The 26,471-nt window shown below is 39.9% G+C and overlaps 1 long non-coding RNA gene across 1 annotated transcript; it reads left to right on the top strand.

Annotated features, from left to right (window-relative positions):
- The first annotated feature begins 434 nt into the window (after nt 1-434).
- Nucleotides 435-26,471, top strand: LOC146441421 (uncharacterized). The gene is made up of 5 exons (XR_014850438.1): nt 435-548; nt 1,128-1,276; nt 23,907-23,955; nt 25,382-25,539; nt 26,389-26,471. It is a non-coding gene; the product is annotated as an uncharacterized LOC146441421 (long non-coding RNA).

Below are 26,471 nucleotides of genomic sequence, written 5' to 3'. Positions count from 1 at the left end.
CTGCATGGGGAGACAACAAAACAAGTTGAAAATTCAAATTAATTATATGAGGATAGGGAAGGGAGGGAGGGAGGAAGGAAAGGCCATAGGGAAGAGGGGGAAAGGAATGGGACAGCTGGCTCAGGGATTCCCGGGTGTGCTCTGCAGTACTAAAGGGACCCTCGGTGGTGACGTGGCCGGAGTCGATACAGTGAGGCTGGCGGTGGAGCAGGAACCTCCGTCTTCCTTCGCCTCCAGTGTGGTGAGGCAACGTCCTTCTTGTTGGTCTTCGGCGATGCTGGGCTGGCTTTCAGGAAGGGCTTTATAAACTTGCCGGGGACCCATCGTGGTCCTTCAGGGGTGGATACGCATCCGTATCCTCGCCCCCAGGTGATTAACTCGAAGGGGCCTACGATTTGAAAGGAGTTGAAAACCTTACCTGGGGACTTATATTCTGAATTATAACAGCTGAAGAGAAAGTCTTCTACATTAACTCTCTGCATCTGGAACTTGAGGAGGTTTCTTAACCAGTCCAACAGTATTTTGGAAGGAATTTCAGAAGTAAAAGAGTAAGTAAAAGTTTTGTAAAAGAAGTTTGAAGAGAAGCTCTTATCTTCTACAGTCTAAAATAGTTCACTGTGTACAGCTTTGCTTATGGGAGGCCTCTGAATGCTATTTTACTGTGTGGGATTATTTGGATTCCCTTACTAATTCTGAAGTTTCATTTCACATACTTCCACCATAACACAAGTCTCCCCTCTTACACTGTGTTCTTATGGCTGTAAGTCTTACAGTGACTTGTATTTTCAATTCCAGGTATCAAGAGTAGAATCTCACTTTTAGGGTCTGACAGTTACTAAACTAGCAAACTTGCTTTAAGTGTATATTTTCAGACTGACTTATCCTGTAGCTCTTTTAGCACAAACGAATTTGCTGTTTAAGACAAAATATCTGCATTTCTGTGACTTCTGCACACCTTATAAAATCTGCTGCTCTTCATGTTTCAAATGCTGTTAAATGCTCTCCTGCTTGTTTCTGATTTAAGGGACAGTTAATAAAGATTAAAAAATACAGACTCTAAGGCATACTCTGATGATCCATCCCTCTATGCATGTTTCATATAAAGAACATATTTGCTTGTTCTCTAGATGCCATAGAGAAGACACTATCTGTGGAAGGGAGCAAAGTGTGGCACTTTATTTTGCTGAGAGTCATGATTGCTCAGCTGTGAGATTGCTTCCTGGAACTCTGTAGTGGAGAATCAAGCACAGTGCAGCAGAAGCCCCATATGAATGTGGTAAGTGAATAGCTGTGTTTGTGCGCAGGGAATAGCTGAGGAACTTGGGGAACAGTAGTGTCCTTTTGAGCATGACTGGCCAATTGAGGATATGCTGGTTAAATTGCTCTGAGAACCCAGCTGACAGATGTCAGTGAGGGTATGGGTAAATAATACAAGTTGGAGATGGAATTTTCAAGGAGGAAGCAAACAAGGAGACATCAGAGATGTCCAGTCATAGTGATCTGCAAGTAATTAAATCCCCTTTCTCTAAGTTCTTTGGCATCACTATCCAAGTCTGAAACTCATGTGAAAGGCTCTACCTCATGCATTTTCTTCACTTATCATTTATTACTTCATGTTTTAGGAAACTAACTTTCCCTTGTTTGATGTGACAAGTCTGTAGCCTTTGGCATTTTTTGTATTCTTCAAAAAGGCCTTCATCTCAGTTGATGTCTCAGCAATTTATTTATGACTCTACAGTGCTGTCATTTTTTTTTCTTTTGCTGAATGCCAGAGACTGTGCTGTAAAATCTTTTTAAGGCCAAGATGTTAATGTTTTTGTGTTGCTGTTCACTTTTTGCAATGGCTAGTCACCAACTCATTTTTTTCTCTCCTTCCTTCTAAACCTCTGGCTTGAAAGAGAGGGTGCTTTTCTTGGCTCACAGCCTAACACCTTCTGTGTTTTGCTGATCAACTGACCTTCCATGTTTATTTTAAGTATGAAGTTTCAGTATTTTTATATTCATCCTGTTTCAGACTGGTCATGGGCTTGCTGCAAAGCTTTCTTTAAAAGCAGAAATATTTATTCTTTCTACACCTTGGCCTTCATGTATGAAATAGATATGCTGAGTTAGCTTATGACTTATCAGTTTATTCTGTCTTGTGTGTTTCCTCCTTTAGAGTATAGGTTTTTCTGCCTTTTTCTTCATGCTGAGTAAATCTTGCCCTTCAAATTCTCAGTATAAAATGTTGGCATCATTATGGATTTCTTCAGTATGATTATGGAATGGTTTATTTTTATTTCCCAGCTGTGTATTTCAGGACAGGAGAAGTTAAAGAATTTTTGTGGGACAGTGGCACACTTGTGCTACTTTGGCACTGCTATGCAGGAACTCTGAATTCAGTGGCAATACCCTAGATTTATGCTCATTGTAATGAGAAACCCAATCCATGTCTTTTTCTAGCTGAGGGTTTCAACGTGATATTTCAGTGGCCTAGACAATATAATTACTTGTAATAGTAGAAATACTTCGACTCTTTTTGAGTATATATGGTTCTTCTATACTTTCTATACAGACTCATAAAACTATTTTTTTATCCCATCAAGTCAAAATATGTTAGAAAGATTCCCTATGCTTCCTGCTTTCACAATAATGTGTTGTATTGACAGTCTTAGTGAGAATATGATTAATGGTTGAAACACGCTGGATTTGTTATAATCCCTAAGTAACAGTTGAATATTGTTCTTGTTCCTTGTTTCACAGCTGTGTGTAATAACCAGTCTTATACCTGAAAGCTTTGGCTGGAACTTAATTGAACCGAGCATTTGAAGCTCAGCTCAATTCATGGTTATTTGTTGGAAAACTGTCTCCTGTTAGCAAAAGTTTATTTCTGTCTCTCTTCTAATCAGCCCAGTGGATCAATGTGCAGAAAATGACATGCCTAGGCAAGATGCTGCTGAGTATGGACAAACATTTAGAGATAAACAGAAGAAACTGGATGTGTTCAGAAGAATGTCACCTTCTTAAGCCTGGAATGTTTTCTTTGCAACATTTTTAGAGCAGTGGGATTTCTGTTCAGCAGGATCTGAGATAGGATTGATGTGAACACTTGTGGTGTTAAGGTCAGAATTGTCCACTTCTTAGTTCTGCCTTTGAGCTGAGTATATTGAAAGCCTTGCATCATCAGTCTTGTGGCACTCTGCTTGTCAGGATTTCAGATCGTGTGCTGTGCAGCAAACCTGCTAAGCAGGCTCTCTTGGGAATGGCAAATTTTGCAGAGCTATTGGATTGGATAGCTCAACTAGACTTTCCATACTTTATGCTCCCATGCCAGGAACCAGATGAGATTGGGTTTCACATGGGTTTGGCCTTGTCTCTATAGAAGGGACCTTGGAGATCTTAGAGGCAGGATTTTTGGAATGGCAAACTTGGAAAGAGTTTCCAAGGTGGCTGATTCTGGGACAGTGTACCTAATGAGGCTTATTGAAAGCTGTAGATATACGGATTCTGTGTACCAGGTCAAGAAAACCGACAATATCACTTAATATAAAAGCAGGTATTTAAGGAGGAGAAGGAAAATTAGGAGGGCTTAATTTCACAGAGATTCTGGAGAGTGCATGAAGTCTTTTCTGGGCAATATGACTGAGTCTCTCTTTACATTTCTGGTTTGTATAGAGGCTAATATTTCCATATTCTTGTCGCTCTTATCCTGGAGTCAGGCATTTCCTATCAAAAAACCCCTGCTTTTTGGTAACTATAGATGCAACCCCATATCTAAATGTGTTGCACATAAAACAATTCCCCCCCACCCACTCAAGCTCCTGTAGGGATGCTGACTTCGCATAAATTCTTTCTTGTTGATTTTGTGGCACTTATGATATAATTTTACTATTTCTTTGACATGTGAATAGAGAACGGTTCTGATATGTAGGGTTGAAAATTTCTGTAGATACCTATGGGATAAGATTACTGTGGTGCATTTTAAATGATTACAGATGTTGGAGGTGGGGGCATTTCCCGCTGAGAGGAATGGAAAAATTTCTTGGTATGAATCAATGGTAGGTGTAGGGAAAATGTTGGTTTTTTTTTTTTTAATCAAACTTACAGAAGAGAGCCAGGATTGCCGCATCAGTTGCAGCATGTAGCTTCAAAAAGGAAACAGAATAATCTTATTCTTTTGCTGTTTCTGGGGGCTAAGGGAATAAATGACCTTCAGCTTTAAGTAAATGGAAGGATTGCAGTTTGTAAATTATGATAGCCATTTAAAAACAAACGTAATCCCACTTTTCTGTTTTTGGCAAATGCCTTGTAGTATGCAAAGGGTCTGACAGTACTGTGTCCCTTAAAAACATATTTAAGCACCAAAAAAATTAATATAAACTTGAAGACTTCATTCTTGTGTACCCCAGCATAAATCAGGAGTCTGTACAAAGACAGGGGAGTTACTGTCACACGCAACTAGCGTGAACTCATAATAAGCTCCAGAATATTGTAGATATTAGAAGGCACTAATATATATTGTGGATTATATTTCCAGTCACTGGTTATAAACCTCATGAAATGAATCGCCTAATTTATAATGCATACCATGGGACAACATCTAATTTGGTGACAAGCATGGAGTCTAGCAAAGATTCAAGAGAAATATCTGCTTAAATGACCATGTTCTCACCTAATTACATATATTTTCTAAAGCTTTGTTATTTAATATACCTGTTATTATTAAATTGAATTTCACACCTTCAAAAAATCTGGTAAATAAATGTCCTTTTCTTGATGAGATGCAAGGTTAGTGTTTATTTTAAATTGTGACTTTTTGTGAGAAAGGTAAGAAAAATCAACATATGCTGTTATCACTTCTCACTTTTGAAACAACAAAGTGAGGGCTATCCTTGAAAAGTAATTGCTATTCCTGTACAGGCTGAAACCAGTATACAAACAGATAAGCAGAATCATTCTCATCTGTGCTTTAGCTGAAAATGCTGTGCCAATGGTTGTCTCATATGGCCTCCAGTTTCAGACCAGACCTTTGACCTTTTGGACCATTCTGCTGTTTACTCTGGCCACTTCAGATGCCTTAAGCCTGTGTAATTTTTAGCTGCATAAATAGACCACAAAACTACTAAAGCGATGTTGTCTAAGTTAATGTCGTGCAGTGGGCTGACCTTGGCTTGACACCAGGCAAGGCCAAGCTTCTCTATCACTCCCCTCTGCAGCTGAACAGGGAGGAGAAAGTTGGATGAAAAAACCTCCACGGGTCAAGATAAAGGCAGTTTAATAAAGCAAAAGTGGAAATCATGCATGTGCAAGCAAAGGGGGAGAAAAAATTAAAAATTATTCTCCACTTCCCATCAGCAAGTGATGTCCTGTCACTTCCCAGGAAGTGGTTGCTCTGGAAGGCAAGCACTGTAAATAACAAATGCCCCCCTGCCATTTCCTCCCCTTTTTCCTTAGCTTTTATATCTGAGCTGATGTCATGTGGTATGGAATATCTGTTTGGTCAGTTTGGGTCAGCTTTCCTGGCTGTATCCCCTCCTAGGATATTGCCCACCCCCAGCCTACTGGTGGTGAATGCTGGGGAGACAGCACTGATACTGTGTTAGCCCTGCTCAGCAGAAGCAAAACTCGGGTGTTAGCAGCACCTTTCCAGCTACCAATGCAAAGCGCAGCACTCTGAGGGCTGCTCTGGGGACAATTAACTCTGTCTCAGCCAGGCCCAATATATATTGCCCACGAAATGATCCCATGAATGGGCAAAGGAAAAATGGCTCAGTTGCATGTAATTATTTTGCACTTAAAATGTCACCTTTACCTTGGATAAGAGGTAGCTAAAATTCCATTGCTTATCTAGATGAGCATGTAATAAGTCCACAGTTTAATGGAGGAACTTGCAATGAAATCTGTTCTTCACAGATCATTATGGCTAGTTAGACAGCGTAAGGGATGCTTCAATGTCATTGGGAGATAATGCAGTGGTCATTACTGTATGAGGTAAAGGCTGTAAAAGTGCAGTTCTGTTAAGTTTCATTCCTAGACTTCTGGAAACTAGTTCTGGTCTATAATACAACTAGATCTGCTGTAAAATTCAAGTGCCTGTGGTCTGGTATAAAGTGGCATATTTTTAATCATTAGTTTCTATATCTTTTTGGTCATGGTTAATGGTGGTAGTGGCAATGTGAGGTATCACTGCTCTTCTGGCAAAATCTTCAATACTAAATATAACCATGGTGGAGTGAGCTGTGGGGTTGAATCCCTGTTTCCCTCTGCTGAGTTTTTGCTTTGTTCCAGTCTGTTTTACCCATGGAAATTCATTACAAACACAATGATTATGCCAGTGTTTCTTTGAAGGGGGCAGTTGAGATGTAACAAACTCATTGTGTATGAGTTGTTGGAAAGAGAGATGAGAATGCTTTGCCTAAATGCATGTACACAGTTTGGAACACAAACAGCAATTGCTGAAACTTGTTCAGGTGAGGGAATCTTATATTGCTGTTCTTGCAGAATCACTCTTTGGGAGAGAATTGTGCAAATGTTTTGTCTTTCAATTGAGTAAATACTTTTATCCTTTGAGCTTTTTATATGCATATATGGAATTTGTTTGGGTTATTTTAAACAACAATTGTATTAAGACAAATAGTTTTTTTCACTTAATCAGTTGCTTATCTTCTGTACCATTCTGGAATGCTCTCCCAAAGCCCTGAATTTCTGCACCTGCAGCAGGCTTATGTTGTAGCTACAGAACAGGTGATGTGCCCTGAAAATATGGCCTTCAGGGGAGGTGTCAGACGCATCTTAACTTATCTCTGAAAGAGGAAGGTGACAGTTTCTGGGGAATCTCTCATGTGTGGGATGGGGGCACATATCTACCACACTGACCTGAAGTCTCAGTGGGTTTGCTGCTCACCCAGTGCTTATACTCGGAATGCTGTGGAGAGTCTGCTGAGGCTTGTCTGCCTTTTTGACTGTCACTTCCTGCATATTCATCTGAGCACCAGTGGTACTGTCAGGGTATGCTGAGTGTACCAGGATTAGCCACAAGGCTTGGCACAAGGATGGAGTGTGGATGAGTAGCCACAGGGTTCTGGGACAAGGATGGGGCTTGTTGCTGAGTGCAATGTGTGAATTAGTGACAAAGGGCACAGGTAAGCCTGAGGTACTTGTGTGTCTTGTGCCTCAGTCCTCACTAGTGAGGTTTCAGAAGCCTCTGATATTAATGAAGGATTTCAAGAAGGATGGTGAGCCCTATCAGGGGACAAGGACCATGTCATGGAATACTTGGAAGAACTTGACCCATGCAAGTCAATGGGACTAAACAGGCTGCACTCAAGGCTGCTGGGAGAGCTGGCTCATGTCTGTACAAAGCTGTTGTCTTTGAATAGTCATGGAGATGGGGGAAGAGCCCCAATTCCTGAACAAAGCCAAATGTTGTACCTATCTCCAGGAAAAGTTAAGAGCTCAAAACAGGGAGCTGTGGGCTCCTCAGCCTTCACCCTGTGGGAAAAACATGGAGGGAATCCCCTAGGAGCACAGATGCAGGAAGTGAGTGAGAACAAATGTCATGGACTACCTTGGAGGAAAATCACCTGTTCTCACCCTGTGAGAACAGTCAGGAAATGGAGTAGGTGGTTTGGAAATTATGTAGAGCCTCCATCACTGGAGGCTTTGAAGACTCACCTGGTTAACCCCTGAATACGCTGGTTTGATTGTAGCTGACTTTTTAAATGAGCGCTTGGATTATAGGTTTCTTGAGGCCCTTCCCACCTGAATGAGTCTGAGTCAATGATTCTATAATGGACAAGATGTCAGAGGTGGCAGATTAATCCTGTTGTGCTATTTGGATGTTATAGCAGAATGCATCAACAAAGCAGAGACGTTTCCTGAATTACATGAAGATGCAAGCCTGTGGGTCTGCATCCATATTGCTGTTTAAGTAGGGGAGTAACCCAAGTGTTAGGAAAAGAGGACTGCAGGTGATGAGGAGCTCATGAATGCAAGTCTCACTTACTTAGGGTCTTTTTATCTAATGCTTTGTGTGATTTTTTTTCCCCCAGTGCTTTAATTTTGATACTTATAGGCCATGACCCATTGTGTTAGGGATATAATTGCAAATACAAAGCAGATAAATCAGTATGGGATTTTCAAATGGAGAGAATGGCATTAGTGAACATATGATGTCCATTTGTGAGAGCTGGGAAGGAGGAAGAGAAATCACAGATTTGTAACTTAGAAATTAATGCAGTCATGCAAAACTTCTGTTATGTGGACTCTGAGGATCTATCTACAGTTGAATTTTTATACTGTGATTGGCATTACACAGATGGGAAAGGCGGGTAATATGGTGAGAGAAGTGTCAGGGCATTGAAAGCATAGAAAAGTGTGCTAGTGGTTTTTCTGGTTTTGTGCTTTTCACAAATGCTGCTATTCATAGGCCATCTGAATGGAGGATTTACTTGACATTGCAGAAAATATTTTCTGCATTCAGTGTAGGAACATTCTCTGTAAGTCTGTTTTAGCTGGTGGCAGTTTTGGATGCAATGCAATGTTGATAATTTAATTGTTTACCTAGTATGAATCTTGCATGAGAAACATGGGGACTACAAAGCAGTTTTCAGTTTGCACTTGTCAGTGAGGATTCTGAAAAGGCTATTCATATTGGCCTAGTAATGTGCAAAAAAAAATTAATCCTTTTAAATTAGGATTTATGAATAATCTGGATTTCTGTGGAATGGATCTATTCACCAAGATACTTGAGGAGAGAGCCTTTTTTTCCTTAATTTTTTTTCTTTTCCTCCTAGAAAGGTGCATGTACTGTGGTCAGGCTCTGCATATGGGAACTTAAATACATGATGGAGCAGGAAACAATGTAAAAATTTGGAATGAGCTGCATTCCTCTGTTGGCCTCAATATTGTCAGAGCAGTCTGTTTTCAGAGAACTTGCTCTTGCCCAGAAGCTTCCAATTCTAGAAGCTCTTTCAGGTAGCAAAAGCAGTTAATTGCTTCCCACTACTTGAGAGGAACAAACATGCTACCCTCTGACTAATTAATTGATCTATTTTCTTAACAACTGCATAAGTATAGCAAGCTTACATTGTTAAAAAGGGGGCTTATGCACTGTGGTATTTGATGGCTGCAGCTCTGAGGGAGCTCACCTGTCATCTCTCCAAATACTCACACCTTCTGTGGAGTGGTGTTAGTGGGATAGCCGGAAGAGATCCTAGTGTTGCCTAAAGACGCTTTCTGAAAGAAAGCATGTGTTTACAGGCAGAGGGATCTTTCTGGACTAACAAATTGGTTCCACATTGTTTCAAGGAATGAGTAAAGAGAGTTTGTGCATGCCCTTATTTTGATTCTGTATCAGCACACCAGTATTGAGTTTCTTGGTGACTCTAATTTTGAGGATCATTAGAGTCTATATACCAAAGGCACCACACTAAGATAACCTGTGTTATGCCTTTTAGGGAGGTAGAGCAGGGGCTACCAAAGAAGTGACTAGTTCAGGGTAGTGCAATGTGTGTGGTAAAAAGGGAAGACGTGCTCAGACTCCTATTTACTATCTTAACTCTCATATTTGTCAGAGGAAAAAAAAATCAACAGTCTTATTCTGTTTACTTAATACTCTGGCAGAAATTTTTTTTTTTAATCATGTAGATGTTTTTCTGATATGCAATTAAAATCAGGGACATTGTATGTTTTGATTTGTCAGTGGATTCTTCCTTCAGGCCTGAGCTGCACTGAAACATTTTCCATATTGTAATGTGAACATGATGTTAGTTGAGACAGTAGTAGCATAGTTGGCTGCATCATCAGCACTTGAAGTACCTTATGATAATGGTCACAAGGCCATAAGAGTGGCCTGATGAGCACAAACCAACAGAGTATGCCTTTAACTTGTTTTTAAGTTATTGATATCAGAAGCTTTTATTGTTGCATGCCATCTCATTATTTCATAGACATTAACTCAGCAGTGACTGTGTAATTGTTGATAGCATCTGAATAAATAAGACTTAGCTTTCTGCTTATGGTGTTCAGAATAATGCTCTTTTTAACCCTGGGAATCCTTTGTTTCCACTCTCCAGGTCTGTATCTACTGGTTTTGGGAAAGGGAGGGGGAAGGAGGAGGAAAAAAAAAAAAAAAAGCAAGGTAATTATCTCCACTAATAGTCTGCCTGCTTGTACTTGATTGAAATGCAGGCTGGCTCTCCTGTATCACTGATTTTATTCCCAAAGAGAAGTTCCAGTTGTCTGCAAAGCCAACACCTTTGGACAGGCACCATCTGGCCAGCTGCTTATTAACTCCCATGGTCCTGCCTGATTCTACTGGTAAAGAGACCAGTCTCAGAGCAAGCAAACTAGAAGGATGCTGCCAGGGGCCCCAAGATCACTCTTCCCTAAAGAAAAATGAATTCCATGCAGCCTCCCTAGCGGGTACATGTAAAAATAATTAAAAGGGTACTGAGGAAAAATAGCTAATTAAAAAGACTAATGACTGAGTCCTCTTATCCTTGAGGCTGGTCAGGCTTTTCCTGTGGGGAGGCCAGAAGTCAATCGTGTCTTTATGCTGTCATTTCAGTTGCCCTGTTCTGAACCTGTGTGAATGCCCCCTTAAATCAAGGTACAAATCAGGGCACCATGGTTTGCTATGCACCCTCACACCCATGGGGTTTGCTGCCTGGCCATGCTGACCTGACACTCCCTGGTGACTTTACTGTCCTTCTATTGCACCATAGGTGGACTCCACTGAGCAGAATTTTTAACAGTTCAATTTTTTTACTGCAGTGATCCTGTGAGGGCAGATTGATAGAATGTCAGGGCGTGCAGGTTTGATTGGAAGCATAAAAACAAGCGTACCAAAATCTTTAAGAAAGTTAATATACTACAAGGAAATCTAAAATTGGTGCTGGGTGGAATAGGAATGTTCATTGATGGGGTATTTAATCAGAGCACTTTACACAGGGAGCTTTAACTTCTGTTGAAAATTCTTTTGTATGAACAAAAGGAAGATTTGGGTCTATTGCTGTGTACTACACCTGTCACCATAGGGATCTTATTACATTTTTAAATTCAAGAGGGGTGATTGGATTTTGGGAGGCATTAGAGTGGACATGTAAATTCATAAATGCTCATATAATGTCTCTGAAAATTTTCTTTCCCCAAAATCTTCTGAAAATTTGGACTTCATTAAAATAGGAAAAAAATCTATGCTGTTTTTATAGAAATATCATTACAATTAATATAAAAACTAGCATAAGTAACTGTTACATGATCACTGCCTTACTCTGATTTAAAAAAAAAGAAGATATTTTTTCCGTTATCCGTCACTAGGTAGCTTCATTGCTAGGCACTATGGTCCAAAAATATTTTCTTTGTTTGAAGTTCCCTGACATAAATTCAAAATGAATCCTCAGATCTTTTCTAAACTGTATGTCTGATGGAAAAACATGTGTTCTTTGATTTCTACTCCAATGTTCAATTATTTTGAAGATTGGGGAAAAGAGTAAAATTAACCAGAAATGTCTGTCAGCTTGTGAGAGTCATGCCATATCACAGTGTATGGCCACACTTAAATCCTCCTATTGTTCTGTCATAATGTTGGAACTGTGCAGGACTTGCTTTCACCTGCTTGCACTTGGAAACTTGTGCTGAAAAAACACCCCCAAAAAAAGCAACAGATTCGGGTACCTGCTTTTTTTTTTTCCTGCTTTCATTCCCTTTTCTTTTTCCAGAGGGACTTCTATTTTCTGCCAAGCAAAACACACAGCAGAATTTCTGGCACTGTTTCTCCTGCTGGGGAATGAATGGTACAACTCATAATCACTAACATTGTGCACAGATGCTCAGAGAGATGATAGAAATGGAAAACTGACCATAAAGCAGCTGCATTTTGCTGTGATTCCCCTAATGCAGGGTAATCAGAAGTTTTCTATTCTCAGTAATTAAACCAGGGAATATTACACAAAGAGGGCAATGGCTGAAATGAGTATCAGTAAGTTATCTGCAAAAGGGTGTGGGCATGTAAAATATTTTAGTGTGCAGGTTGATTATTCTTTCTGTTTCATATGTGTGGAACCACTTTTATCATCTGCGAAAAAAAGAAAAACTAACCAAATAAAGGTTGGTAGAATTGTCTTCATCTTCAGCCTATGCCTTTTGCAACTTCACTTTTACCATCTTTTACAATTGTGCTTGAAGACAAGCACTAGCCAGAAACGTGCAATTGATGTAAACTTTCGTTTGAAGTCACTAGGAGTTTGAGCTGTGTGAGCTCACATGGGATCAAACAGCACACTGGAATAACCTCAGTTCATGTTTGGTGTAAAAGCAGCTCCAATGTATAGTGCATACCAGGACCTTCCTTAGCAAATCTGCACAGATGAGCAAACCACAATTAGTCACCACAGCCAGAAGATCTAGTACTGAGCTAATCTTCCCATTCAAGTAAACAGAAAGTATGCTTACTCTGCTTTGCTTATTCTTTCGAGGGCCTGTGCCAATATGTTATCACACCATGCCCAGAGTAATGCTAGAGCATCATTGTGTGTCATGGGAACCAAGGAGAATTGTGCTGTGAAGCATGGGATAAAAAGGTTTTATTTAAAAGATAATTTCATGACTAAAAGAGAAGAATATCAACTTGGGCAAAAACACTATGTGCACAATTTTTTTTTTAATATTTGAGGGGATAATTAGGGTCTGGAAATCTTACTCCAAAAGAAGTTGAGGCTTACTAAAAGAGTGTTTGTATGTGCCTATACATAAACTTTTTGTATGGATATAGGCACAGATAAATCCTCTTGTCTCTGTTGGTGAGGTTAGCAGTGCTCACCTGTATAGTATTTTTTGGGGGGAGTCTAAATCTGAATAATGAGCACTAGTAAAAACAGGTAACTGCTTCTTTATTTCCCTTAAAATGTCTATGCTTTAGTTTTGCCTTTCAGATGCTCTCAGTTTTCATCTTCAAATCTGGAACAGCAGCATCTCTGAAGGACAGTATTACAAGCAAGAGTAAGTGCAGGTTGTGGCTAGCACAGGCTTTTCCCATGAGAATTCTTCTTGTGTTTTATAAATAAAGATAAAGTTTGGATGTTATTGGAACAGTGTCCCAGAACTTGGACGGTGCAGGCCTGGCCAATCAGGCCTGGGGGAAGGCTTCTGACCGACCAATCTGGGTGACTTTTGAAAACTCTATATATATAATGAAATCAAAACAATAAAGGTCATTCCTTCATGCCACTGAGAACTGGTGCCTTCTTTACTCTGCTAGCTGTTCAACAGCAACATCAGGTTTTTTACTTCTTTCCTTTGAAAACACATTTCAAGGCAGCCTTGACAGAATAGTTGCTATATATACTGGTGCATGTCAGAAAATCTACTGCATGCTACCACAGAAACATTAAAGTGAGTGACTACCTAGAACTAGGTCTGCTAAGGCTTATTAGTTGTAATTGTATGGAAACTCTTTTGTTGATTTGAAAGACTGAGGGTGGTTGACTCTTCTACTCTTTAAATTGTTGCCCCATGCTTTCCAATATTAAGGGCTGACCTTGAAAAATTGGAGTATTCAAACATACAGGTGATGTTTTAGGGTCTTTGTTTTGCATTCCTTCCTGCATTCAGAGATCAGAATATCCAGTGATGGATAAACTTGAAAATTTGACTAGGTCAGAGTCTCTCTAGCACATAAAGCTTGAAACATCTTTGTTAATTCATTTAATTGCTATGTTGTTAATAGTCTTTGAGACCTCAGTGGCTGGCTTTGTCCATTCCTTGATCCCATGTTTTCTCAGATGAATTTACCCAACCTCATGCTCTACTCCTCTCTGATTGCTGACTCATGAACATCCTGTGGCCAGCTCTTCAATCCCAGCTCCCAGTGTTCCAAGCAGTCTAGTGACTCTGCATTAGTTCTGTTCAATGGTTCAACTGCAAGATAAGACCCAAGCTCTTGAGACCTAAAATGTAACTTTTATCTGGTTTCTTAGACAAACATTCTGTTAACTCCAATCAAGCCAAAGACAAATGCTCTTAAGTCTGGCCAGTTTTCATAATTTCAGTTTTAGTGTTGGGGCCAGGTTTCCAGTGGCTGATCCAACAGATAAATGAAACACACATGAGATGTCTTAGGCCAACAGGTGTTGCAGCTGCTTTTATAATGTGAAGCTGTAGAAAACAAAATGCCTCAATCATATATGAACCAATTGTTCTGGCATATCCTGTCTTCGAAAAGCCTGCTTTGGGAGACATCGCAAAGCATTACAGAATGTCTTTGAGTGACAATTATTCAGAGAAGTTACTGCCCTCATAATGTAATTTTCCAGTGTCAGTATATAATTAGGCAGAATGAATAAAGAAGAGTTTCCATTGTGAAATACAGAGAAGCTGCTGTGTCCTTCCCAGTCCAAAGCTGCTGAATAAATCAAATTTAACTTCCAGTTGGGCAACTTCTGGCTTTCTGAGCTTTGAAGCCTGTACTGAGCTTGCTGTACAAGTGATGCAGCTGACTTCTGCCTTTGATCTTCAAGGATCCCTTGGAAACATTATCTAAATGTTAAAAAATTTGGGGTTTTGTTTCATTTTCCATATTTTGTTTAATTTGAATGCTGCACTTGTAGAACATGTCACCTGCATAATGAGGAAAGACAGAATTTTTAGCAATAGCAACATTGCAACCTGCTGAAAGTCCCATTTTTCACCTCATCCTTTTACCTTTTCACCTCAAGCCCTATCTCATCCTTGCTGGGGTAGGTCAGAATCTTTGTTGGATCAATTCCTTCTAGATGATGGAGATTTTTGGCATTTAAGAGGCTGGATTATCAAGCAACTGTCAAATGCTGTTTTAAAAGACTAATTCCACACTGCGGAATCTGCATGCTTCTGTAGGTGAAAATGAAAGCTTCAGTTTTGGCAATGCCTTCCAGGTGCTATTGAGCTATACCAGTTTTTGGACCTTGATCTGTGGTTTATATTTCACTGCTTTCCTCCTGAGAGGCCAAGTTTGCCTAATGCTCACGGATTTATTTAAATGTCCTTAAGACCACTCCTTCTGTGTGCTGTCTGTGTTTGGGACAGTTTGTGCAAGCAGCTCCTCAGCAGATATAGACATTTGCTAATAACAGATCAGAGCAGCAGCTTCACTAATGAGGCTTCAGTATGGGAAGGTGATATTTGGGGATAATGTATCTCTTGCTAAATGGATCAGAATGTCAAATACTTTGCTTGGTTGCCCTTTGTGATAGGAAATAAAAATCCTATTCTTTACATGGAATGAGCTCACTGGAGGAAAAACTATCAGTTGAGGCCACAGGTTACAGAATGTGGTGTGGAAAAGGAACATGCCAGAAGAGTGCACCTTAAGCAGGAGGTCCCTTTGCAGCTGGATGGCTGGAGGATGATGGAGAGAGCTGTGCTGGCAGCTGCAGGTTCTTAATGACTCTAAAGACTGGTGAGAGGCTTATTTATTAGCTAGCAGTGATCCTTGGTGCTCATGCTCTTCTGCAGCTGGAAAGCCAAATAACTGAACAACCAGAGAACTCTGCTGCTTTACAAGGCTCTGTGAAAAAGGTTCTGTAACCTCTGTGTTAGACATTGCGGTGATGATTTTGGGCTAGACAAACAGTCCTAAACTCTCTTATAAAGGAGCAACAATCCACCTATGTCTAGAACATCATGTAGTCTGACAGCATGAGCTCCTAGGGTGGCTTTGTAGTGCCTGTGTGTGGTGTTTTGTTGTGCCTGGGGTGTTGTCAGCCCCTCAGCTTCCTAGTTCTAAGCTTGGTGGGATGTAAACACCTTGCGCTGTGATGTAGAGCCATGTGGAGAGTGGTGATTCCTTGATGCTGCTTAAATGTTTATGAATGCTCATCAGGAAGGCCCCTTTCTGATCAGGGAAGAGTGATCATGCTCTCCAGGTACCTCTGCAGGATGTTCCCCCCACCCCAGCTGAAATATTATTTTTATGGTGAGATGAATCACCATCTGGAGATGCTTCTCTCTCTGTTGAGGCAGCCTAGATGTCTAGTTTAGATTAGATGCTGACTTTTGGACAGCTAAAGATACTGAGATGAATGAAGTTCTCTGGACCATTTCCTCTTTGTACTTGGAGAATATACCCACATGCCACAGGGGATCTTGCTCCTGAGGAATTGTGATAAATAGGAAATAAAGGACTGATCTTTCTCTTTTGGATAAAACCCAGAATCAAGACGGGAAAAAAAAAATCCTGTATATATAATCCTTTCTTTTAGGGCAAACTTCCATTTTTAGTTTCCCAGTCTTTGCCTTTGTGTTGGGAAGGGATCATATGCTTGCAGCTGCATAGTTACAGAGATACTTCAAATAGATTGAATAGTATCCTCTGCGTAGCAAGCCTGATTGAATTATCTTTTGAGGTGAAGTTTCTGCATTTTGTCTAATACTTCAAGATTTTTTTTTCCTTATATGTTTAAGAAAAAGTGAGGTATTAAGATTTAGAAGAAGCCCCTGTACACTTAGAACTGGTGGGAATATACCTCATATGCTGTTTGCTGGGATGCTCTTAGAAAGAACAAGCACTTGCTATAGTTTCAAACATAACTTTGAGATCTGCTTGATCTTTTAAATGTAGTAGCATTTGCCTTGTGATTAATCAGAAATGATAAAAAATAAATTTAAAGCACTGCATTGTTTTTCTCAAGTGTAAGGAGGATGGAGGGAGCATAAATAGAATAGAATTTAACTCATCTTGGTGGTTTGAAAACAAATAATCTATTTAGGATACCGGAGCTTAGAAATAAAATGCACAATAATCAAAAATCAACTAATATGAGAAGTCCTACAAGTGCAGGCAACAAAGCTGTTTTTGACAAGGGGACTCTTGAAGCTCCTTTTTCTGTGTATGTATAATAATGTGTGAATACCGCAGGACTTACTTATGGTTTGGTGTGTTTGTTTTGTGTATCTTCACTCTATTGTCCTTATCCAAAGCAATGTGTTTTATTCAATGTTTTGGAGCAATTCATGACTGTGGTGTCAGGGAGACATGTTAAATTATATTTTATGTTTTCCTAACTGAAGAAGACTTAGATTCCTAGACTTAATTATTAAGTCTATTAACACAGTATTTTATATCAAAATGCATGCATTTATCCCTATTTATAAAATATTTACATCCCACCAGCCTCAGATGAGAATGTAACTTTTTTTTCTGTTGTTCATATTTCACCCTAATTGATGAGTGGTCATAGAATGAAGTCTATGCAAATTGTAGTTACACCAAGTCAGTACAAATGTTAGCAGTTAAAAGTTAGCAGTTTTCCTAACTGCTTTAGCAAACCTATTGGAATTTCTCTAGGGCTTGATCCTTCATTTTAAAAAAAGCCCCACCCAAAACCCATAATGCTCAAACCAAAAACATGGCAGTACTTGATGGTATTACAACTTGAGAAAGCTAGATCTGGAAAAGAAAATACGAGAAAAGATCCAATCGTCTTCTGGCTGTCATACTGTTCACAAAAGTCCTGGTTGACCATCATGGGAAGAGGAGTGGTAGAACTCTGTGGCTGTGGAAGGCAGGAGTTTCACTTGTTGTTAGAAATATTTAAATCCTCAGTGTTCTGTATTTTACTTTACAGAATCAAGAAAGGAAATACCAGGTCTGCCCTGCTCTTAATGACTTTTCAGAAATTTGAAGACTGAGCTTGGCATTTCTCAGAGAACCTGGAAGGTGTCTGGAAGTGTGAAAGGGAAAATTGTTGTTTGTTGTTCCAGTGGGAAGCTGCATAGTGAAGAAGGAACTGTGTTTTTGCATATTTCCTCAAGAGGCACCCCACATATTTCTTAGGATGTGTAACAGACCAGGAGATATCTTCTCACAGTCAGATCCTACAGGGGTTTTTCAGGGTATCCTGAGCACCAAACTAATTGTAGGGTTTAAAAAGAAATGAGCTGAATAACTTAAACACAGCCTTCAAATGGCATTGGCATCATGAACTTTCAAACTGCAGCTGCAATCCTGAATATGTTTTGTGAGGCAGTACTGGGTATTCCTGCTGAACTCCTTGGGATTTATGTGCAGGTGGCAAAGCCAATTATTTTAAGGGTTTGGTTGGTTGGGTTTTATTTATTTATTTTTAATTCTCCTTTTCCTATAGGCCTTTGTGGTTTGAATAAAACTTTATGCTCTACCCACAACTTAACCAGATGCTTTTGAGGAGTCTGTTGATGTTCGAAGTTTGCCAGAGGGGATGATTTAATGCAGAATTTAACTTATAAGACCTTTGAAATGAAGCATTAAGAGCCAACACTTGTGATGATGTGTGCTAAACACTGGCTGTGAATTCCTTGGCATTTAGCAACCTGAATCTTCTTGTATAGCAACAGTGCCTGTGGGTCACCTGCTGAAGGGGGTGTGTGTGCAAGAGAGATAGATAAAAACTTTCTTTCCCCCAATTTTTGCTGTATGTTACCACAGGGTAGTGCACAGAGTTGAGCAAAGTTCTGAGCTCAGTTCAGCACAGAGAGTTTGCATTGCAAGCATCAATACCACGCTGTACTTGGGCTGACTGCACCAGCCCAGAGCTGGCTGCTTGTGATGTCACCATTGTCCCAGAGCCTCTCTCAAGTCCTGTGTTGAGAGGGACCGTGGCTGCCAAGGGGTGTCAGACTGTGAGGCTGCATCAGAGCAGAAGTCACAGGAGTTCTGAAAGCCCACTAGATAATGGGGCTTGAGCTGGGAGAGGAGCTCTTCAGCCCTTATCCTGCTTTCAAACTTGACGTGCCAAAAGCAGCGGGATCAAAGGCCTGTTTGATCATCCAGCCATGTGCTTGGGAGAGGAGATCAAGAGCCCTGCACCTTGGTGCTCATTGCTCAGTGCTGAGCCTGGGAGCTGGAAGCCCACTGCATGGCACTTTCCCTCTGGGCTTGACTGTCAGAGTCTGTCTTGGTGGCAACCTGAGCTAAATAATGGCAGCCACCCGGGCACCATATGCCTGCGAAAAGATTGGCTTTGAGGCCAGCAGGAGGCAGTGAAAACCTGTAGAACATTCTTTAATCTTGAGGTTTTTTTTATTAAATTTTTTTCCTCTCCTCGGTGGCTTGATGTCAATAAATCTAGTCGTTTTGATCAGCTTTTCATTACAATATATTTAAAAATATTAGTAAAACTCAGTACAGAAAGAAGTGTGAAGTTCCGTATAAAAACTGTTTGGATTCTAAAGACATTTAAGTACCATTTTTGACTGGAGATCTATGGTTTTGTAATTAAACAGCCTTCACACCAACAATTGCCATCAAACTAGATGCAGAAATGTGGAAGCCTTATCTATATTTATGCAGACCCCATAGATCATGTACTGAGAGTCTTTTGATTTAATGAAAAGTTCATCCTGTGCTACAGTTGGGATAAAGTGGATTTGTGGCTCCAGTTAGGATTTTGTATGCACTGGGAAATTAAAGAGCAATGCTATAATTATAGGCACTCTTTTTTCCCCTTATTTTCTTTTCTTTTTCCCCTTGCTGAGGAAGGAAGAGGATTGGATGCCAATTAATGCTGAATGCTAGCAACTGTTCTTAAGGTATTCATAGCAGGGATTAAACTAATGGATAAAAGGTGCAAATTCTTTCCTAAGAAATGTAAATAATTTGTTAGGGGGTTGATAAATTTCTAATACATGAATGTATTTGAAGAAGGGTAAGACTATTCTCACATAAGGTGCATAGGTTTTAGAATCAGAAAAGATCATTAAAATGCTGACACTGCAATATAACAAACTGCAGTATTTCACCCAGGTGTTTTCTCAGTGTCTTTTGAAGAAGCTAAGCACATAGTTTAGGAGACCTAGTCTTGATTTGGTCTTTTAGCAACGGAGAATTCTCTACATCCTCCCCAAATGGAGGTTTTACACTGATTAATTTCACAGATTATTACAGTAGTTCCTTGATCTGTTTTATCTGGCATAATTCAATGTGCCTGCTGAAAAGGGTATTCCCGCTGTCATCTATTTGCTTATTTCTTCCTCTCCCTTTTGCCAGCTCTGGTTTTTGTGCTTCCTGGGTGAAGCAGATGTAGTTTGTTGCCAGATGCATTTCCTAACCTGCAGAAACCAAACAATTGTTTGGTTTTCAGCTCACTCAGTTATTTAGTTTGGTAAATATTGATGCAATGGAGATAGTGGGAATGAATGGCCATAATATGGAGCAGAAATATGGGATTGGCCTCTTTAATCAGCAGCACTGAGCAATGACGGATTAAATGGATTATGGAATAAGGGTGTGCAACATAACAAGCAAGTAGCTAACAGCTGACACTAGACAAATTCAGATGTGCAAAAGTACATGTGTGGCCAATGAAGATAAAGAATCCTTTGCTATCTGACACAGCTGGAAATTTTATTTCAGAGGCAGAGAATTTTTTAACCCTCACAAAGCATATGATGTCTTTTTTTTTTTTTACTGTCTGCACTGAATTTAGAATTTGGAAGGACTACCAGTATTCCTACGGAGAGGGGGTTGGTGTTTGGGTGCTACAGAAGGGTGGGGGGGTGGGAAGAAATAAAGACAACAGAGGCGTGAATCCTCATCCATGAGGTGAAATTCTTACTCTCTGCTGCCTGTTGTGTCAGCAGCTCACATTCACATGCCTCCCAACTCAGTCAGAAGTCAACTCTTGCAGCAGTGCAGAGCCTAAAGGCCGCTCTCCCCTGCTGCGGGGGGAGGGCTGCCCCAGAACTGGAACACGCAGGATGGTCATTCCATGGCCATGAGCTGTGGGACTGGTCAGACACAGTCCTTGTAGAAGCGTTGCAGGTTTAGAAAGGCGGCTGTTTCGTTCCTGGTCTCCATGGTGTTTTTATTGTGGAAAACAGGGGAGGAGTGGGGAGACTGGGGAGGGGGAAGGGAAGACAAGGGAGGGTACAGGTTCCATACGAGCCCAGAACCAAAGAGACCTGTTCCGGATCTTGCTGGGGTTTTTATCTCTAGGGATGGGAGGTGGTCCTGACTCACATCCAGTCAGAAGGGGTCAGGGGGGTGGGGTCAGGGACAGGAAGGACACATGTTACAACAAACTCTCTTTCTTCCTGACTTCGAACCTTATCCATGTGACAAAGCAAAACTGTCTTGGGGGTTCTTGGCAGGCTGGGTCAGTGCAGGCTGGGCTGAAACTATGGTGATTTGTAATATGCGTCTGCAGAGAGATGTTTCTCTGCAATGTTTTCCTTTGGTATAATTGGAAACAATGTTGTGTGAATGCTGACAATCAGAAGAGGGCAGACAAAAATCTCATTTTATTTATTTATTTATTTACTTTCTTTTTAATTTCAACTTTCCATGCCCTTGTTGAAGTAGAATTGGATGAAACTGAGTGTTCTGAAGAACAGTTGACAGATGAGCAACATGTTATTGAAGAGCTCTGATGAAGGCTACTTTCATCAAACCCATTGTTTCCAGGAGGGTTAAACTCCTATTAATATCAAAGCTATTAGGTTAATCTTCACACAATAATATGGTTTATACCTTTTGAACTGCACCTGTATTGGGTTTGAAGCATGAAACTACTGCCCATAAATATCTGTTCCAAGAACTTGTATACACCTGTGACTCTAAATGCCCTGTAGTCATTGGGGAATCATATTCTGTAGCTTTCTTTAAAATTCAACCAGCTATATCTTAAGGGAATTTTGAACTGTGAAGCTGCTGTTAAAATGTCTGTTTAAATGATGCTACAATTTCTCCATGACTTATCAAACAACAAAAGTTGCAATTGGCTCAGGTAATTAGAGCCTTATTTTAAGTTTCTGCTATGATTTAATTTCTGTAAGAGTATACCTTTTTATCATCTGTATTTGCTTGGCACCTTTTCATGCAAGTCAGGGAAGATGCTACTAAGCATCTCTAAGCTTTTATTGCCTTTCAGAGGATGACAGATAATGCTCTGATGAAACCTGGGCACTGAGCTCACAGGGCACTTTGCCAGCACAGCATAGCTGGTTTTGTAGCTATCTGTGTTTCTAATATGACACAATATCAGAATGGCAACTGTAGACTACAAAGACATGCAGAAACATGCTTTCTGTGTTGGGGTTTTTCTTAGGTCCCTGAAGTCAGTTTAAACTTCAGATGCATTTTCATCACTAATGCTCTCATTGGGTCTAACAGGAGCCTTAATGGGTCTCTTTGAGAAATGTGCTTGTGTATTTTTGAATTCCAGTAAACCAGGTAGCCTTCCAATACATTTTTTTCAAAGAACTGGTATTCTCAAACACAAATACACAGAGAGGCAGTATCAAAGAGACTGGAGAGTAATAGCCCCACTATATATATGTATGCATAGTGCTCCATGGTAAAAATGAAATTAACATTTTTAGGTGTTCTGAAAATGAATGTTCAGGTGTGCTGCTTGTAGGGTGCTGCTTCTGTGAGAAAAGTAAGGCAAAGTTTGCATGCTATTTGCCATCCAGGCAGGACAGGCTTGGAAAGGAAAAAAAACTTCGGAATTGTTAATGCAACTCTGTTTGATGAGACTATGGTGGCAGGTTGCAGCATGCTATGATTTGGCTTTTGGTTTCCTTTTCTTCCTCTCCACCTGGAAACTGTTATTTCTGTGTTGAAGGAGGTATTCCAGTGGCATGAGAAAACACCAACTCTTTGCAAGGATTCTTTCCGGGAGTTGGAAATAGTCCGTTTGACTAGTGTGTGGTTAAAAAAATGCCAGGATGGAGGATAGCAATCAAGACCCTTGACCTAAAAATATGCTTATAGGTCAAATACGTGCACTGAAGAAAGTGACTAAACTGGTTTTATAAAATGGGTTGTTAACCAGGTAGTGAATCCAACTTACTGATAGAAAGGTTGGAAGTTTACCTCTCAGATGAAATAGGTCAGTGATGAAGTCCTGAAGCCCTGTTTCCTTGGGAATTTTCCTATGGGACAAAGAGAATCTGAATCCAGCAAACATAGTGTTTCATAGACTTGGAACCTAGTGAGACATAGGGAAGCTTCCGAATTACCTGCGTTCTTGTGTGGAAGCATTCTGTACTTTTAAGTAGGTAACTCAACCAGGTCTGTGTCCATAGATATTCCTGTTGGTAATAAAGCTAATTTTAAGGGGTCAGGTTTGTCAGTGTGCTGACCCTAGCAAACTTTCAGAATTAAAAGCAAACAAAAAGGCCAAAAAACCCCAACTCCAAAGCCCACAAACCAACCAACCAACCTTATTTTCTTCTCAGAAACTGCACCCCTTAATCTCACTCATATATATATTATTTGGCTTCTGCTTGTGTTTTATGGTGGTATTTGAAGTTTTTCTCTTACATGTATACCTGTGCAAATAGTCCTGACCATTAGATGTTCCAGATGGTAGTTTCATCTTTCCTCTAGTTTATGATCGGTGTGTTTCAATTGGTTCTGAGGAAGACATTAAGCTGCAAACAGCTGTATTGTGTTCAGAGCTTGAGGAATTTGATTTTTGCTCATACCTGCTATTTCTTTGCCTCCTCATCTTCTACCAACTGGTTCCAATCAAATTGAACTGCTGAGAAGTGGCTGATGATAGTGGCTATAGACAAGGTTTTTACATGCTGTTAAAAATGAACAAAAACTTAGTGCACTTGCAAGTACTTAATGTGTGTGGTATGCAACAAACAGATCATTCTGTTGCTAAAGATTTTGGTGCTGAATGCTGCTATGACTTGATTTATATGTGACTGTTTTTAAGTTGAACTAGCTGTCCAATCTTGCTAGCTTATTAAATTAAAAAAAAGTAATAAGAATTTGAAGCATGACTTCACCGTCCCACTTATTTTATATTTGAAAATACTGGTGAAAGTGGTAATACAGTGTTCTCCTGGAAGGACCTGTGTGTAATCTGACTGAAGTCAGTTACTCTCATCAAACAGTAGACTGGGACTGGTGTGCTTGCAGCAAAACGCAATTTGCATTTTCTCCATTGTGCCAGACAGTGTCCAACACTTCCAGAAGGAGTGAAATTGTGAGGAGGCATATTGGTTAAGTTGTCCTGTGTCAGTTTTTGGTTCTGTGGACACAACATTATTACCTGTGGGCCTATGTAGGTTAGCTCTTGGCAATAGAAGTGGTTTGTCTCCAGAATCAAGTGCTCAGACATCCTGAAGTGCCTCCCCATCTGCACAACTGCCACTGCCAGAATGTTCTCTGCTTTCAGATTCAAACTGATTCACTTTCCTAAATTGAAAGTAATTAATATTTCTAATTTTATGTCATGTCTGTGCCTGTGTAATGGAAAAGTGCTGTTGCAGACATGATAATTAAAAAGAACCTACATATTTGTAGAGAAGAGAAACTGTCTATTAAGGAAGGTAATTAAAACCCTTCAGAAATTATGAATATATATTAAATATTTATTTATAAGTGATCCAGGATATACATTTTTGCTTCCCTAAAAATTAATAAAATACTCATAAATTGTTAGTGTGAGAAATGTATGGACAAGAACTTCCTACCTAAAGAGCAGCCTGAAGTTCATCAGGTGGTGTGACTTTATGGGGAGCTCCTAGACAATTTGTTAATATTGGAAAGTTGTCCATGTAGCTAACTACTGAACAATATGCCACCAACATCTGGAAAAAAAACCCTGAAACCTGAGAAGTCAGACCCACATCCGTCCTTGAAGGCAGAGGAATTCAGGTTCTGTGGGCACATGCCGAGTGGAGTTCTCCTACTGGCCTCTTCTGGAAGGTTACAAAGTACAGTTCTGCTAGCGCTGGCAAACCAGTCCAGTGAGCGTGTAGAACTGCTAGGAGTATTCTCAAATAGCTGGATTTCATAAGCCTCTAAAGTATGATTTATCTCGACTAAATACATGTGACTGTGCCAAGACAGGCAGAGCCACTTCAGTTTGCTAAGGGAGGACTAATGATTTCAGCTGTCTTGGTTGCAAACTACAATTATAATCTTTGTCAGGAGCAAAATGAGCAGATTTTATTACCTGCATTTTTGGAGAGAGAGAGAGAGACAGAAAGGAAGTCACTAGATTCCTGTCCTAGAGTAAGTAATGTTTTAATTGCTGGTCAGATTTCTTTTTCCTTTTTCAATCCATCAGCATCTGGAGGTATTGTAATAGGCTTCATCCCTCTCTAGTCCTTTAAATACTTACTTTAAGACTTTTTAAACAGTATCTCTTTTTGTGCATACGGATTTTTACTTTTCCACTTGAAGGCAAAAGAAAACACAGGGAAATTCAGAATAGGCTTTAAAGGATATTTGTCCCATATTTTCCTGATTTCAAGATCAGTTTGCAAAAACCTTGTTAGAACATGTTAGTTTTGAGTACAGCTGTTTAACTGTGTTGCAAAAATGAATGTTCTTGAATTTTCATGATTCTTCATTTGATTATTTTCTTCCTGAATTGATCCCAATGAAAGGATGAGGTTTTCTGATTTGCTTTCATTTTAGATGTGGTGCTCAAAGTCAAGAGATTAAACACTTCTTGTTATTGTGCTCTCTTTCCCTCCAAACCTCGAGCAAAAACCCAAAACCTTGGATGTTCTTCTTAAGGGAAAAAGCAAACAATCCTCTTGGAGTCATTCTAGTACAACTAATGACATAAAAAGGTACAGCCAAAATTTTATTCAAAGCATCAATGTGTCTGCTTACTGAGGAAGAATCTGGCATGTGTGTCTATGAAGTGGTTAGCCACTGATACAAATTCCGTCTCCCTGCTCACAAAGCTACTCTGTGCCACTCTTCCCCTATACAAGGACAATTTGCTTTTCATGTAGTAATGAAGAATAATGTTTTAACAGACAAAGGCATTTCTAGTGTATTATTGTGCTGTCTTTTGAGTAGCACTAGATGCTGGGAAAAATGGTAATTCACAGTGTGAATGCTTCTCACCAGCAATGTGGGTAAGAACTGAGCATGTACAGTTTTTATATTGCGTAAGGTACAATGCTGAACATTGTGGGAGTAAGAAAAGCCCAAATTGCAGCTCTTGCTGATGGCTAAGATGCCAGCCTTTTGTCATTTGTTAAGATAGAGACAGCCAAAAAAAATCCAAAATACTGTCCTTCAAAGTGTGTGTGTTGCTGAATTTAGTAACAATATGTTCATTTTTAGTGTTTGCAAATTCATGTAAAAATACATGGCAATATTGCTGAAACACCTGTGTTCTTCTGCTTTTTCTTGTAAACTGATACAAGGCACAGATATCTTCTCATTAACTTATTTCACACAAATATAAATATGCTGCACAGTTTCTCTTGCTGTAACTACATAATCCAGGAAACATGATTGCTACTGATTTAATGTAATCAGTGTTGTGAGGTGATCATTCTGAGCTCTTTGTGAATGGCTCTATTCTGAGGGGATTTACACCCCATGTAAATCTGATTTAAATGGGAGAGTGGTGGAATGTGGCTTTCCTATTTAACGTATGCAAAAATCTATATTCCCCCACCTAGGTTTCTCAGTGTGTGATGGGATACTCAGCTGGTACGTGGTGGGGGAGGGGAAGAACACAAGTCCAATAAGGACAGGGAAAGTA

The sequence above is a fragment of the Lichenostomus cassidix genome, chromosome 2 (genome assembly GCF_008360975.1).
Source record: "Lichenostomus cassidix isolate B80296 chromosome 2, HeHo_3.0, whole genome shotgun sequence".
Lineage (NCBI taxonomy): Eukaryota > Metazoa > Chordata > Aves > Passeriformes > Meliphagidae > Lichenostomus > Lichenostomus cassidix.
This window is presented reverse-complemented; position numbering and strand designations above follow the sequence as displayed.